Source organism: Ascaphus truei, chromosome 3, assembly GCF_040206685.1.
Source record: "Ascaphus truei isolate aAscTru1 chromosome 3, aAscTru1.hap1, whole genome shotgun sequence".
In the NCBI taxonomy this organism is placed as follows: domain Eukaryota; kingdom Metazoa; phylum Chordata; class Amphibia; order Anura; family Ascaphidae; genus Ascaphus; species Ascaphus truei.
In genome coordinates this window covers 382,239,799-382,255,511 of record NC_134485.1, presented here as the reverse complement: position 1 = coordinate 382,255,511, position 15,713 = coordinate 382,239,799, and the positions used below count along the sequence as shown (strand labels likewise).

At 43.3% G+C, this 15,713-nt stretch overlaps 1 protein-coding gene across 3 annotated transcripts in view; it reads left to right on the top strand.

Moving 5' to 3' along the window:
- ELMOD1 (ELMO domain containing 1) overlaps positions 1-15,713 on the top strand; it is a 111,651-nt gene that overhangs the window by 36,610 nt on the left and 59,328 nt on the right. The gene's annotated exons all lie outside the window — the stretch shown is intronic.

The window sequence follows — 15,713 nt, the reverse complement described above, 5'->3', positions numbered from 1 at the left end:
CCTGAGTATCTTCTCAAGACTTACTGCTCAGTATAAGCGCTGAGAGTTCCAAAAACAGAAATATTGTTTTGGGACCTGGCTTTGACATATTAAAATGTATTTTGCAGCTAAGTGATGGCAAGCGGCAAAATAACTGGGCATGAGTCCCAAGCTCCGCACATCCAATCCTGTTAAAACTATTGGTAGTGTCACGCCAATTAAATTACCTTTGGCCATGTTTAATACTAGAGTTGTGGGAAATTACCAAGATTCAGCCAATGTGTTTTTTCAAACTTTCCAGAAAGTTTTAACATTTTGAGAAACGTTCACTAACAATTTGACCAAAAAACAGTTTAACATTTATCATATTGTATGAACAATATCTATATATCCTTGTCTGAAACCTAACATCTGAAAGACACTGGTCATGTTGGCAGATGCACGCATAACTCTTCATATTTTCAGTTTAAGAGCTTTGCAATTACAACAAATCACATACAGTAGCTCTAATAATTGTTCCAGTAACCACTGTTTTAAGAAAGACTTCATATATATTTATTGAATTTCTCTACCTAATGTCCCAAAATTCTGACCTATCCCTTGAAAATGTATCGCTACAAATTGCATTGTGACAATGGTTATTAACATTTTGGTTACAGCATGTGTTGTGCTAGCCAAATACAATTTCCATTTATTTCAAATGAGAGTTAAAAGAATGTATCAATATATTTAATTCCCCCGGTGAGAATATTTGTAATTCACACTGTATAAAAAGAAAGTAAACATTTTGTTGAGACCAAATTCTAAAATTTACAACAAATGCACATGATTAATATTTAAGATTAAGATTAAAAAGTTACTCATTATGTAAACTAGTGGGATTTCTGTAGCTAAACTGTGCCCCCTTGCCACCCTAGGAACCCAGTTCCCTAAGAACTAGGTGTTTAATTTGCTTGTGTTAACAAAACAATCAAAGATGGCCGCTTGCATCACAACATAGAAAGCTGTGATATCATCCACTAATATTGTGGTTTTCTATTAGCCACTGTATGTATGTATTTGTATCTTTATTTTTGAAGTGCCCAGTGTACTCAACACCCAGAAATAAGCGCAACAAATAAAATCAGACAATAGGGAAGGAAATCCCTGCCCCGGAGAGATTACAATTTAAGTTGTATGATAGGAGACTTACAGAGACAGAAAGTGAGGGAATAAGTGCAGTGGATGGCAGTGCTTGGCCACAATGGTTGGTAGGGGTCACTGTGGGTGTGGGAGAGTAGCCATGAGTCCAGGCTATTGAAATGCTTCATTTAACAGGTGAGTTTTAAGGTTTGGCTTAAAGGTGGGGAGAGAAGGTGCTTGGCATATACCGAGTGTGAGGGAGTTCCACAGGTAAGAGGGCAGTAGAGGGGAAAGTGGTGGAGAGGAGACGGTTACGATAAATTTTAAGGAGAAACGGTAGTGAAGATTATAAAATAAATGTAAATGACAGTTTCTATTTGTATTACATATTGCTACTTATCAACAATTAAACAAAATGTATATGTTTAGTTCCTCCGGGTTGGAGCAACTGTCAGTTTTTAGCACTTTGTTCTCAATGGGTACCTCTATGCCTTGGTTAAATCAAAGCAAAGAAATGGACAGCAACATATACTAGGCTATTATAAGTATTTACCATAAGGAGAACCTTTCTAATGCCCAAAGCCACAGAGCTCTGTTAACTTAGTGCTAATAACAGGACGTTGTCAAAATGATTAACGGACGTTATTTCCCCTGAGGTTGACACTCGTCCGCAAAGCTATTTATATGCAAAAACAACATCCATTGTATATTGAGAGAGTCCGGCTTTACTATAGACCCTGCCCTCCCCCCCCCCCCCCAGGATAGGGTCCACCGGTACTTCCATATATATTTAAATCACTCAGCCTCACCCAGGCCACAATAAGCCACAACGTTACAGCTTCCTATCAGCCCGTGGGAGATTTGGACCACCATTTTGTTTCTCCTGGTGGGGACGGTATGGATGCCACTTGCCCAAGTAAGTATCTCTGGAACCAAGGGGCCTTCAGAGCTGAAATTAAAATGGTTCGGCTCAGAGTAAACCCTTTCTTCCCACGCACAAAACAAATGGAGGTAAGAAAAATGAGCAGAGGGAGCTGATCCTTTAAGTTCTATTGAAGAACTAATTGCAGCAATTCAGAACAGCATGAGGGTCCATATTTACTAAGTGGTGCTATTCCTTAACCTTTACAGTGCCCTTATGACATACCAGGTACGTCATACTGTAGGCACTTGCTTGTTTTCTATGAGTCGATCGTGCTGTCAGCTACATACAGTAGGATTGGTCAGCCCGAGCGAAATGGAAGTGGAGCCCCCTCCATTTCTGGCATACGTGCACCAATGGCGTCATGTCATCGCACTGGAAGACCCTCCTAAGTCATTTCAATTGAATGAGCCATGAGGTGTCATAGGATAACAGAAAGGTGACGGCGGACGGACTCATGCACATCCAACACTGGTGCTCATTTAGATGTTGGGAGGAATAAGACAGGGATGGGCAGGAGATTTTCATTAGATACATTATAACTTGCAGAGCTTTGTTGCCCAGGTTTCTATTTACGGTAGAGGCAGCAAAGAAGCCATGGAAATATACAAATATGAGGGACATTTGCTGCAGTTCTTACTGGACTGGCCATCTAGGACTTTGGGGAGCCCTGTTTGTGTGTGCTGTGATATGCTAAATGTTGTATGGCCCTATGCATTTAAATGGGGCTTGATCAGATGTAGGGGCTCTGTCATAAAAAGTTTGATATGTCAACCTCCAAGGATCCAAATGGGGGGACAAAAATGGTATTCTAACGGAAAAGTTCTAACTTTTATCACTGAGACTAAAATCAGTGAGACTGCCTCCATATCACTAAGACATACAACAATCTGTCAGTGTTATTATGTCTGATAATCACATTTCTTGTCAATTCATTTTTACGCTTAAAATGTAAACTCTGTATTTGATTGATGACTCCGGGCCTCAGGTAGGTACTCAATATCAAAATACCTATATTCTTTAAAAAAAATCATATACAGGATAGCAACATTAACACTGAAGATGGTGCTATATTTGAGAGTGATTAGGCATACCATTATATATCACAGGGCTGCATAAACTTTTTCAAGGCACCATCACTACTTTGGGGGAAATACATGGGTATTGTGGTACTGTATTATTGCGTTATTGTATTGTGTGTATTGTACCGTTTGCATACTGTGGGATCACAGTAAAGACGAGTTATATATATATATATGGTGTGATATAGTTATTATTGGTTGTATAGGTTCCTATGAGGAGTCATCCCGCCAATGCTGGGATCCCTCATAGGTGAAGGTGCTGCACTAAGAGAGAGAGAGCTCACCCCAGGCTCCCAGAAGCGGAGGCTCAGGCCTCCTGTGGGCGTACAGGTACCAGCAGCACGTGTAGTCACCCCCGCGGTTTCCCTTAGGCATAGGGAAAGGGGGCTACAAATACAAGATATACTCCTGCAGAACAGTGTGCCTGTGCCAGAGCTACTTAACATTCCATGCAACATTACAGCCAAACACTCCAATCTTCCCATAGGGCTGCAGAGCTACAGATTTACCACAGCAAAGAATCTTACTTCAGAATATAGATCCTTGCTAACTATGTATTGCAAATAAGTGAATGTGTGAACACGGTGCAGTCATTTAACTTGGATGTCAACTTTTATGTAAAAAAATGATGACTGATTGAGCAGTTTATGAACTAAGTAATGTGCAATGTAATATATTTTCCAAAGGATATCAATAAAAGGAAGTTTCATTTTTTGGTAGCTTCTTGTACAGTAAATAGAAGTGAATTTATTTAAAGCAGCAATCCCAGTGACCCTTTATTTTTTTCTGGATTTGAATTAGGGGGTCCGTGGAGCAAACCCATGCTAAATTTAGCTCCTGGGACTCCCCGGTTCCTGAGATACAACAGGTGTAGTTACTGCTGTCATGGGTCTGGGAGAACCGATAGGAATGTAAAGGGGGTTTAAGGCTGCACACCACAATATAAATAAATACATACAGTTTACCGGTGCTGCTGGTTCAAGGAAGTACCTGCCAGGCAAATTCCAATGTACACTGAGGAAAAAAGAGAGATCCAGCGCTCCACGGATTTCAAGATAAATGAATTTATTGTGCCACACGACGTTTCGACCAACAGGTCTTTTTGCCTAATCACTTGAAAAAGACCTGTTGGTCGAAACGTCGTGTGGCACAATAAATTCATTTATCTTGAAATCCGTGGAGCGCTGGACCTCTCTTTTTTCCTCAGAACCGATAGGAAGCCACAATCTCATCCGTAGCGACTTCCTGTTGGACTGCCATTTACATGCCCAGAGAGAACAACGGTAACTACACCAGGTAAGTAGCTCTGGATCGGAGGGTCTCTGGTTTAGCTCCAGAGAACCCTCCGGTTTGAATCATGTTAAGGATTTAGCATGTGATTCCCAGAATGAAGTTCCTCCTGGAGCCAGCATGCTTCTCTGGTGTGTCTGATGGTATTGCACCAGTAAATCTGGTGTTTAACCTGACCTTTGAGGGTTAGTGTACAAACTTATTGGTGCATGGGTCCATTGTATTTATGTTAGTGTTGTACCGGGTAGTGAGATTTGAATAAACTGGGTAACGGGTACCCGGCCAAAATCCATAGTTCTACCCGGCCGGGTACCCGGTTACCCGGTTTTTCACTTACCTGCAGGGTGGCAGCGACATCTTGGAACAGCAGCAGCGGTCCTGTGGCGGTGGCAGAATCGGCAGTGTCTTCAGTCGGCGTGGGACAGCAGGAATTGGACAGACGGCTGTCCAATAGGAAAGCTCCATCTCCTGTTCCGGTCGCGTGGTTCCCCGGCGGCTCTCACACACACACGCTGCTTACCTGCTGTGGAAGGAATTCCTGCTGCCCCACGCTGGCTGAAGACACACTTCTGATGCTGCCACAGGTAAGTGATTTGATTATTTTCAGCTATCCTGACATTACCCGACGCCGGGTATTACCCGGCGCCGGGCCCACTTCTCAGTTGCCGGGTCCGGGTAATGTCCGGGTAGCTGGAAGTGTGCCGGGTAACGCTGGGTACCGGGTAATTTCGGGGTACTCGGTACATCACTAATTTATGTGAAATACTGGGGTAACACAAGGGCATGACATTTTCAGTTAGCAGTTACTAAATGGTGACTAAAAGAGGATGGTTTATAGCAGGGGTTGCCAACTAAAGTCCTCAAATGCCACCAGCAGGTCAAGTTTTAAGGATACTCCTGCTTCAGCCTAGTTGGCTCAGTCTTTGACTCACTCTAGAGCAGGGATAAGCAACACCAGTCCTCAAAGGCTACCAACAGGCCAGATTTTCAGGATATCCCTGTTTTAGCACAGGTGGTGCAGTTTTCAACCGAGCCACAGATTGAGTCACATGGACTGAAGCAGGGCTTTCCTTCAAACCTGACCTGCTGGTTGCCCTTGAAGACTGGAATTGGTCACCCCTGCTATAAACCATCATGTTTTAGTCACCATTTACAAACTGATAACTGACCTGTTGCTGGCCCTTGAGGACTGGAGTTGGCCACCTCTGGTTTATAGGAACCCCATGTGGCTTCCTTATACCTGCACTTAAAAGCAGCCACAGCATAGGAGCATTAACAGTGCTCTACAGAGCTGTCACTCCGAGCCGTGACTGTAACAGACATACAGTATAACATAATGCTGTGTGTTATGCATCTTATAGCATTCAGAGCACTGCTCGGTCAGTGACATCTCACATTAAACACGCGCCAACATATTGAAGAGAGAGCATGTGACAGAAAGGGGTGAAAAGAAAAAAAATGAAAGCAGAGCATGTGAAGGTAGAGACAAGGGAAAAGTCTTAAATGAAAGCAAAAGAGTGAAGGGAAAAGCAGAGAGAGAGAAAATAATAACCATGGGAGTAAAATGGGAAGACGAGCATGCTGTTATCTTTTGTTTTTTTTATTTCAGCTACACTTACGCTTAAATGTCAGCGCCAGAGGGCTTGGCAACAATTTATAGGGCCCTGCATTTCAGACAGGCCCCTTGGCATCAAAAGTTTTAATGATCATATTTAACTGTTTTTATTTTTTGCAGGTATCGAAGTCAAAGTATACGTGCATAATGATTTCAAATGTAAGCATTCTGTGTTCAATTTAGACCAGGAGTAGCCAACTCCCGTCCCCAAGAGCTACCTGTCTTTGACTGAGGCACTGATTGAGCCACCTGTGCTGAAGCAGGGATATCCTGTAAACCTGATCTTGTTGGGGGCTCTTGAGGACTATAGTTGGCTACCCCTGATTACCAGGATGCCGAGGGTGCATCTGCGCGGCTTTCCTCGGCAGCGGGGACCGTAAATATTTTTCCCTTACCCCCTCTCACTTTTAGGCTGCTGTGTAGACTAAAGAAATCTGCTGTCAGGATTTTATTCTTTAATACTATACACAGTACTGATTTATTGTCCGTCTTGGCAACATTCATGCAGACTATTTCTAAAAAGAAGAAAAAAATATTTCTTAATTTCAATCATTCTCAGGCGAGGGGTGCTAATGTAGTAAAATACCTAGAAGTAAACCGATACCATAATTTCCATCTAAAATATTATTAGTGTGTATGTGAAGAATAAAATTGAATTTAAATAGTGACGCAATGTTAAGAACATCCTAAAATAAATCTTCAAAAATACATTGAATAAGGTAATTATTACTGCACACACAAGTTTGCAGCAATAATTATTTGTGTTTTTGTTACTGTTTTTCAAAAATTACTTTATGTAAATTAGAACTTCAAAACACTACACAAACAGATATCATTCTTCTGCGCCAGGAACATTCCTTTGGCTGGTAGCCAAGAAGTTAATTACTGCAACCCAGAAAAGGAAAAATAGCTGAATAGCCACAAAAATGAACAATATTAAAAACCGGTAGTGTACACTGAACAAACTAAGAGTCTCACTCTCCACATGAAAAGACTCTATGCAGCCGTAAATACTATACACAAAAGATACTCTGCCAGCACATGTGCATTCCAATCCCATATAGCACAGCTCATCAACTAGCGACCCACACAAATCCAGCCCACGGAGGATCTTGTTGTGAACCTTGGACTCTCTGCTCCTGCTAATAGAATACTAGTTGCCTGGTATAATGCCTAGTTTTTTTTACATCATCAGATGAAAAGGTAATTGAAGGGTATGAGGCGAGGTGCTGTATGGGGCGAATTCGCATCATTCGTCCTTAAAGCTGCAGTTCAAGCTGTCGTTTAAAAAAAATATATATATATTTTTTTTTATTCAATATGTGCATAAATACAATCTACACGCTGACAAGTGATTAGCTAAGTTGCCGATTCGTTCTCCTGTAATCGATCACTGAAGATTCGGCTTGGGGTTTACTAAGCACATCCTGGGTCCTCTTCTGCTGCACTGACAGCCAAAGTTCTGTGAGGAAGATCATGTGACCAGGCAGGCACTAGATTCAATTGGTTCACTGCTACATAGGGCAGGGCTCAAAATGCTGATGCTGTTTCAGAAGGGGAAGGAGATGTGACTTTGTAAATGGTTGCTATAGGAACAAAAATGTGTGTTACATTACAATTTCCTTACAAAATTATTTATTTTTTATTTTTTTAAATGCTACAAGTATTGTCTCATAGTACAGAACTGATTTATTAAATAAAACACATATGTAGGATATTGCTTGAACTGCAGCTTCAATGGGTTAAGCAGCTAAGTGCAGTTTTTCACACGGCAACTCACTTGTAATTTAAGGTAATGTAAATATATACGGTACAGAGGTTTAAATACTTCTAAATATTTCAAAGTAATAATTTGTCTTAAAGCTTAAGCTTAAATTACAATAAGCTTGTAGCCCTTCTGCTCCTCAATCTTCTCTGATCTGCCGCTTTCGGAAACTAGTGGAAGAGTCCTTAAAATGTGAGTAGTCATTTTGGATGAATTTTCACTTTTTTCACTGTTCAAACATTTTTGCACTATGATATGTTTTTCTATTCTATGACTTCGAGACGAACTCCCCTGACGCTTTGAAAATTATCCACGAGAAGACAAGTGACACAGTCTTTTTTCAAGGGTTGTAGTTTATTTTGAGGTTTTTTTTCACCCTACATATGCACTTTAAATAGGCACGTGCACTATCACTGATTTTTTTGCATTGTCACTGATTGTATTAATCACACTATCACTGTCACAATAGTGGTCGTTATTATTATATTTTGGGTTTGTTTTGAGCGCTATTGTTATTGTTTTCCTCATAGAGGGTGTCTGTAAGATATAATGGTTCTCCAAATATGTGCATGAAATGCAGAAATGCAGAAATAATAAATAGGAAATATTTACATTGAAAAAAACATTACTAATAATGTATATAAGTACCAACATTTTAGGGCATCCCAAGGCCCGTCCTCATTCTAAGAGCATAGGACAGGGGTAGCCAACTCCAAGCCTCAAGGGCCACCAACAGGTCAGGTTTTAAGGATATCCCTGCTTCACCACAGGCGGCTCAATCAGTGGCTCTGTCGTTGACTTGACTTGAGGACTGGAGATGGCCACCCCCGGCAAAGGGTTTGCTTACTGTATAGTTCACAATCAAAAGGTCACATTACAGATCAATCTTACTCTTCGGGTATTATGTTTTCAGTCAATGTACAAAATATTACATGTTGCAATAATTGCATTGATGCACTTTATGGTAAATAAAAATGCAACAGTGGTCTGTGTCCTACGATTAGCACCATGTAGCATTGTTATTTATGGTACTTCTTTACCCTCTAGTCTAGCGTCTGTGTCAATGTATGAAACTTATTTGATAATACTTTCTGCTTCAGATCCCTCATAGTTTTTATTGAGACAGGAACATTGCCAAAAACTGGGACAAAATTGGAGCTCCGGTGAAATCACATTAGTACATTGATTCTGAGTGAAACTTTTACTGTTAATTTAACAGCCTTTTTTTGTAGCTTGTTACATAGCTTCCTGAATGTATCAAAGTGGGTATCGAATGTAATTCCTGGTTACGCTTTACATCAACCCAGTGACACCACTTCGTCCTTGAGGTTCTCGGACAGCCCTAGCCAGAACGCCGCTGACAATGCTTCGTCGTTCCACCCGGTCTCGGTGGCAATGGTGCGGAACTCGAGGGCGTATCGTGCCACAGTGCGGTTTCCCTGGGCAATATTCAGCAGGGAAGAGGCTGCCTTACCTTTCTTCCTGGTGTGTCAAAGACCCTTTGGAACTCCGCGGTGAATCGATCAATGTCGGATGTGAGATCGGGTCTTTGTTCAGGCACCCCTCCACCTGTTTAAACATCGCTTCATTCCTTTGCAATTGTTGAACCACCTCAGCGGGGTCCAGGTGTGTTAGGCTGAGCATAATGTTACGGATGCTCACTACAACCTGGACTGAACCGTGGGGCTGAGGTGGGGAAGATATAACACCACCGCCCTATGCCACTGGGGTGGGTCCGGATTGCAGGGTCGTAAATGTGTAGCCGGGTCAGGATAGGAGAGTGAAGAGGGTAGCGTGTACTTGTCCATAGTCTGGGGTTGGAGAGTGTAGAATGGTCGAGACCTGTAAGCCGTGCTCGTGGAGTAGAGAGCGTAGAATGGTCGAGGTCCGTAAGCCAAGGTCGTGGAGTAGATGTAGAAGTCCGTTAAACAAGCCGTGGTCCAGGGGAACAAGAAGAGACAGGTCAGGCACAAGCAGGGTCAGAACAGGGATACGGAAACCGACAGGAACAGGTACTCAGGCTGCAAATGAGCACGGTGCAAAGATAGGTAACAACCAGAGGGCAGAGTGAACCTAAATACCGGAGAGGACCAATGAGAGGGAAGAGAGGAGTGGTCAGATATACGTGGACCGATGATAGGCCGAGGTTGGATGTGGCTCAGGTGTAGCCCACCTGAGATTAGTGCAGGCATTGGTCCCTTTGGAGTGTGACGCGCCAAGGTGCGCGGGCAGACGGGACCTGCTGCGCGCTCCCGGAAGGTGGTGCGCTGCCAGAGCGCGAGCCAGGGGAGAGGCGGAAGACGTGAACGCGCAGACTGTTGCGGCGGGACAAGGGGGCAGGTGAGCGAGGAGGCACGGGACCAGGGTTGCGGTCCAGACAATTTGCTAGCCCCACCAATTACACTGACTTCTTTATACATACGTGTACCTTTAGGGTTGTGTTTGCTAGCACTTAAAGCAGACCCCCTTTTACCCGTTCTGCAGAGGCTTTTGTTTTAATTCGCTTCTTTGTCTTGGAACTTAGCTGAGTCAATAATATTCATTTAGACTCCCACGTTTATTGCGTTAAATTTTATTTTAGATTTGGAGCACAGCTCATCAATAAAGTGTTTTTTAATTTTAACATATTATTGGACAATCCTTGTTCATCTTACCTTCAACAGTTTCACCTTTGTTTGCTGTCTCTGTCGACAATACTTGATAGAGTGCTCACGCCTATTGGGGTTCTTTTCTTCATAGTATACATTTAAGAAAAGTACCCCATACGTTAGTAATGTATAGTAGGCCCAATACGTTTAGCTAGTTCCCCTGCCTATATGTTCATTTATTGTGGCTATTCATATGCCTATAACTTTATTCACCTAGACCATAAAAGCTATATTCACCCTTGGAAGATTCAACTACTGTATACTTGGTAATTTCATCCTGTTGAATGCAGATCAATTTCCTATGCCTATAAGTACAGATGAGTAGTTTTTGCTTTTGCTTTTGCTTTTCATGTGTGATGTGTATTTTGTGCTTTTGCAGCGATATGGAAAGCGAAAATTACCTGGGCGTTCTCTCTACAGTTATTGATAATAGAGTAATATAAATATATTACGCCAATCAGCAGACCCTATGTGAATCACAATTCCCGTGCACGACTCTGGGGTCCACTGTCCTCAGCTCGAACCCTAATGGGGACTTTTCCTTGTCCCCAAACGATAAACCAAAAAACAAAGAACAAGGGGAGCGCGGGTAAGTATCACCAAATAATAAATATAAAATATTAAAATAGCCGACACTGAAAAGGGTAAACTGGCTATTTCATGTAGCCAGAATTACCTAGTACCTAGTACATGCACAAGGGTCCTAATGAACCACAGTCAATGCACTGACGCCGGTACAGTATGACCAGGGATATGTGTAATAATGAATGAATAATTTGAATAAATCATTTTAAATCTCACATGGGACTGTGTGAGCACATGTATATCTAGTGTTCCTTGTCCTCTTGATGATGAGCCGGCTAGATCACTGCTTGTCTACTTGTGGGATCCCTTGATGTAATTCAAACGGCCTCTCTTCCGTCTGATTAGCCTCTCTGTCCCCAATGTCAAGGGTGGCGTCACTGTATTCTGATCAGCTCGTGCTGTACTGCAGCCGTATACAACTCACCCCGAGTTGTGTGGAAAAAAGCAAGCAGGAAAAAAGTGAGACAATAAAACTGATACCTTCTGCAGAGAGTGATACTACCTGTGGGGTTAGAGTACAGGCCAGCTGGGGATATAGCTGAACTCCCTCACCACTAGAGGGCTGCACATGAGTTCATCCGAACCACAATCAATGCAGCATGAATAAATTAATGTTAAGGGATATTGTAAATGTTAATAACAAAACCTTGACTCCAATGGTATTTAAAAAGCCTGTGTGAGTGATTGCAGTCTTTTCTGCTTTTTATATACCATTGGAGTCAAGGTTTTGTTATTAACATTTACAATATCCCTTAACATTAATTTATTCATTTATTCCGAGGGGGATACCGCATTAAAGAGCTACAAGTGGAACAACACGGACCGGGAGAGAAGGAACACCATATCAGAAGAACAAAGAAGACCAAAAGAAACCTTGATGCAACAGCATTTGCACAAGGCCGTGCAAGTGTTTATGTTATCATACACTTCACTATCCCTACGTTAATTGAATCAAGGATTAACAAACCTGAACCCAATAATCTTAAATTTGTTACCCCGATTTATCCCTCAACCTGTGCTCCCCCTTTTTTCTTGTATTTTTGCACCGCTAAGGATCCTGGATAGATCCTTTTGGGGTCTGAGTCACAGGAAGAGACCACGAAACAGAGGGGAACCTTATGAATTTAATAAGGTTGTAATTTCATATTTTGATTTCCCCATTTATCATATTTAGAGGTAGCGCCCGAGTATTTCTTTCTACTTCTTTCTAGTAAAATAATGAATACAGGTGCGTCGACGAGTATTCTAAAACTTGCCTTAAACTTGCCTTGGAAAATCTGGGGCTATCACCAACATGATCCAGGTACATGCTGCAAACATTTCAGTGACATTTCTGCAGAGACTAATGGCCCATTGGATTAACACAGCAGGGTCACTGGCAGTCCCATTCAGTTTGAATGGGACTGCCAGGGACCCCCGCTGTTAATCTGATGGGCCATTAGTCTGTCTGCAGAAATGTCACTGAAATGTTGCAGCATGTACCTGGGTCTTGCTGGTGATTGCCCCAGATTTGTTTTATAATACTCATCGGCACTACAGTATGGGCTTAAAGTGCAGTCTATCAGCTTTAATTTGACGGTATTCATATCCAAATTGGAGGAAGGGTTTAGGAATTACATCTCTTTAATATGTTGCCCCCTTATTCTCAAGGGACCAAAAGTAATTGGACAATTGACTCAAAAGCTGTTTCATGGACAGGTGTGGGCTATTCCTTCGTTATGTCATCAATTAAGGAGGTAAAAGGTCTGGAGCTGATTCCAGGTGTGGCATTCGCATTTGGAAGCTGTTGCTGTGAACTCGCAACATGCGGTCAAAGGAGCTCTCAATGCAAGTGAAACAGGGCATCCTTAGGCTGCAAAAAAAAAGAAATTCCATCAGAGAGATAGCAGGAACATTAGGAGTGGCCAAATCAACAGTTTGGTACATTCTGAGAAAAAAAGATCGCACTGGTGAGCTCTGCAACACAAAAAGGCCTGGTCGTCCACAGAAGACAACAGTGGTGGATGATCATAGGATCCTTTCCATGGTAAAGAAAAACCCCTTCACAACATCCAGCCAAGTGAAGAACTCTCTCCAGGAGGTAGGCATATCATTATCCAAGTCTACCATAAAGAGGACTTCACGAGAGCAAATACAGAGGGTTAACCACAAGGTGCAAACCATTCATAAGCCTCAAGAATAGAAAGGCCAGATTAGACTTTGCAAAACAATATCTAATAAAGACAGCCCAGTTCTGGAACAGCATTCTTTGGAAGATGAAACTAAGATCAACCTGTACCAGAATGATGGGAAGATGAAAGTATGGAGAAGGCATGGAACGGCTCATGATTCGAAGCATACCACATCATCTGTAAAACACGGTGGAGGCAGTGTGATGGCATGGGCATGCATGGCTTACAATGGCTTTGGGTCACAAGTGTTTATTGATGATGTGACAGAAGACAGAAGCAGCCGGATGAATTCTGAAGTGTATAGGGATATATTGTCTGCTCAGATTCAGCCAAATTCAGCGAACTTGATTGGACGGCGCTTCACTTTACAGATGGACAATGACCCAAAACATACTGCAAAAGCAACCAGGAGTTTTTTAAGGCAAAGAAGTGGAATATTCTGCAATGGCCGAGTCATTCTCCTGATCTCAACCCAATTGAGCATGCATTTCACTTGCTGAAGACAAAACTTAAGGCAGAAATACTCACGAACAAGCTGAAGACAGCTGCAGTAAATGCCTGGCAAAGCATCACAAAGGAGGAAACCCAGCGTTTGGTGATGTCCATGTGTTCCAGACGTCAAGCAGTCATTGCCTGCAAAGGATTCTCGACAAAGTATTAAAAATTAACATTTTATTTATGATTGTGTTAATTTGTCCAATTACATTTGAGCCCCTGAAATAAGGGGACTGTGTATGAAAATGGTTGCAATTCTAAATGTTTCATACGATATTTTTGTTCAACCCCTTGAATTAAATCTGAAAGTCTGCACTTCTATTGCATCTCAGTTGTTTAATTTCAAATCCATTGTGGTGGCGTACAGAGCCAAAATTATGAAAATTGTGTCAGTGTCCAATTATTTCCGGACCTATCTGTATATATATGTATGTAACCCCCTTTCTATATGCCTATGGGAAACCACAGGCAATTACGTGTGCTGCTGTACCTGTGAGGCTTACAGGAAGCCAAAGCCTCCGCTCCTGGGGAGCCTGAGATACTATCTCTCGCGGTGCAGCGCCTCCATCTAAGAGGATCCCAGCGTAGGTGGGATTGACTCCTCATAGGAAACAATACTCACTAATAATAATACAACCAATGTATATGTAGCGCTGCTTCCCCCACCCTCTGGGAGATGAGACTGCTACTGAGTGTAATGTGGTGTGTTTTACCTGTTGGCTCACAGGAGGCCTGAACCTCCGCTGCTGGGAGCCTGGGGTGTATCTGGTTCATTCTGGTGACAGCGCCTCCACCTGTGAAAGATCCTGGCAGCACCGGATAGCCCCTTCACAGGACCCCATACAATGAGCACACACACGAGTATGATATAACAGGTTTACTGAACTCAGCTCTAATACCCACACAGTATGCATAACAAGTATGTCTCGCATGGCCTTACCCCCACACAGTAGCCCACTGTCCAGCCACCTAGTCCACACCTTGGTGAGGTTTCCCCCAATGTACTGAGGTGCCCTGGGCATCTAAACACCCGGTGTCCACAGGAGCCACAACCCACCCCAAGTGTGTGTGACAGTGCTGCCCACAGTAAGAGTGTTAACTGTTGGTGCACTTGTTGTCTGTGGGACCTGCCGGGTGCTCCAGCACCCGGTATCGCCAACTGAAGAAAGGGGGTCTTTCCAGTCCCATGCCGTTGCTGTCAGTGATTGCATCCACCTCTACATGGGGTGGACTCCCGCTGGTTTGTCCCACCATGAAGATAGTCTCTTTCCTGTGGTGGTGGTCTTGTCCCAGACCACAGGCCGCAAGTACTGCATGGCATTGCTGTGTCTCTGACGCTATAGACTCTAATTGGGGCAGTGTCCCTATCTAAGGGGCCTGTCCTGAAGCAGCCACAATCTGTTTGGGTCTCAGGGCCTACGTTGGGCCTAAGGGGCAAGCTAGGCTTAGTCCAGGGAAGCACAGCTCCCTGGACACTACCTCTCTGCTTCTGCTCTCTCTTCCGACTGACCGCGCGGTCCCAGCGCGCCAAATGTATCAACTCTTGGTGCAGGGAATCCTGGCATCCCTACTGGCTGTGTGCCTGCATGTGCTCCGCAGGCCCTGTGCATCATGGGTCTTGTAGTTTGCGTGCAGAGCTATCTCCAACATGGCCGCCACTATAGCATGCCACTGTGCATGTGCAAGCATCCCTGTAATGGGCGCCGCTAATGGGGCACTCTGCGCATGCGCAAGACATACTAGGCATGCGCGACTGTGGCCAAGATGGCGGTGCCCTGCAACAGGATCTGCCATGGACCTCTGGTGACTCGCTCACCATCCTGACTGCCTCCCCAGCCATATCGGGAGGTAAGGGGGCCAATGGGGACCCAGAGAGGACCTGGCCACATATATAAACACACTTTACTCATACATGACACCAACATAACAATACACTGCAATACATAACAATAATAATTGTGGTTCCCCCAAAGTACTGAGGTTGCCCTAGGCACCTGAAACCCTTATGCCCGCAGAACAATCCCACCCAAGTGTGAGGT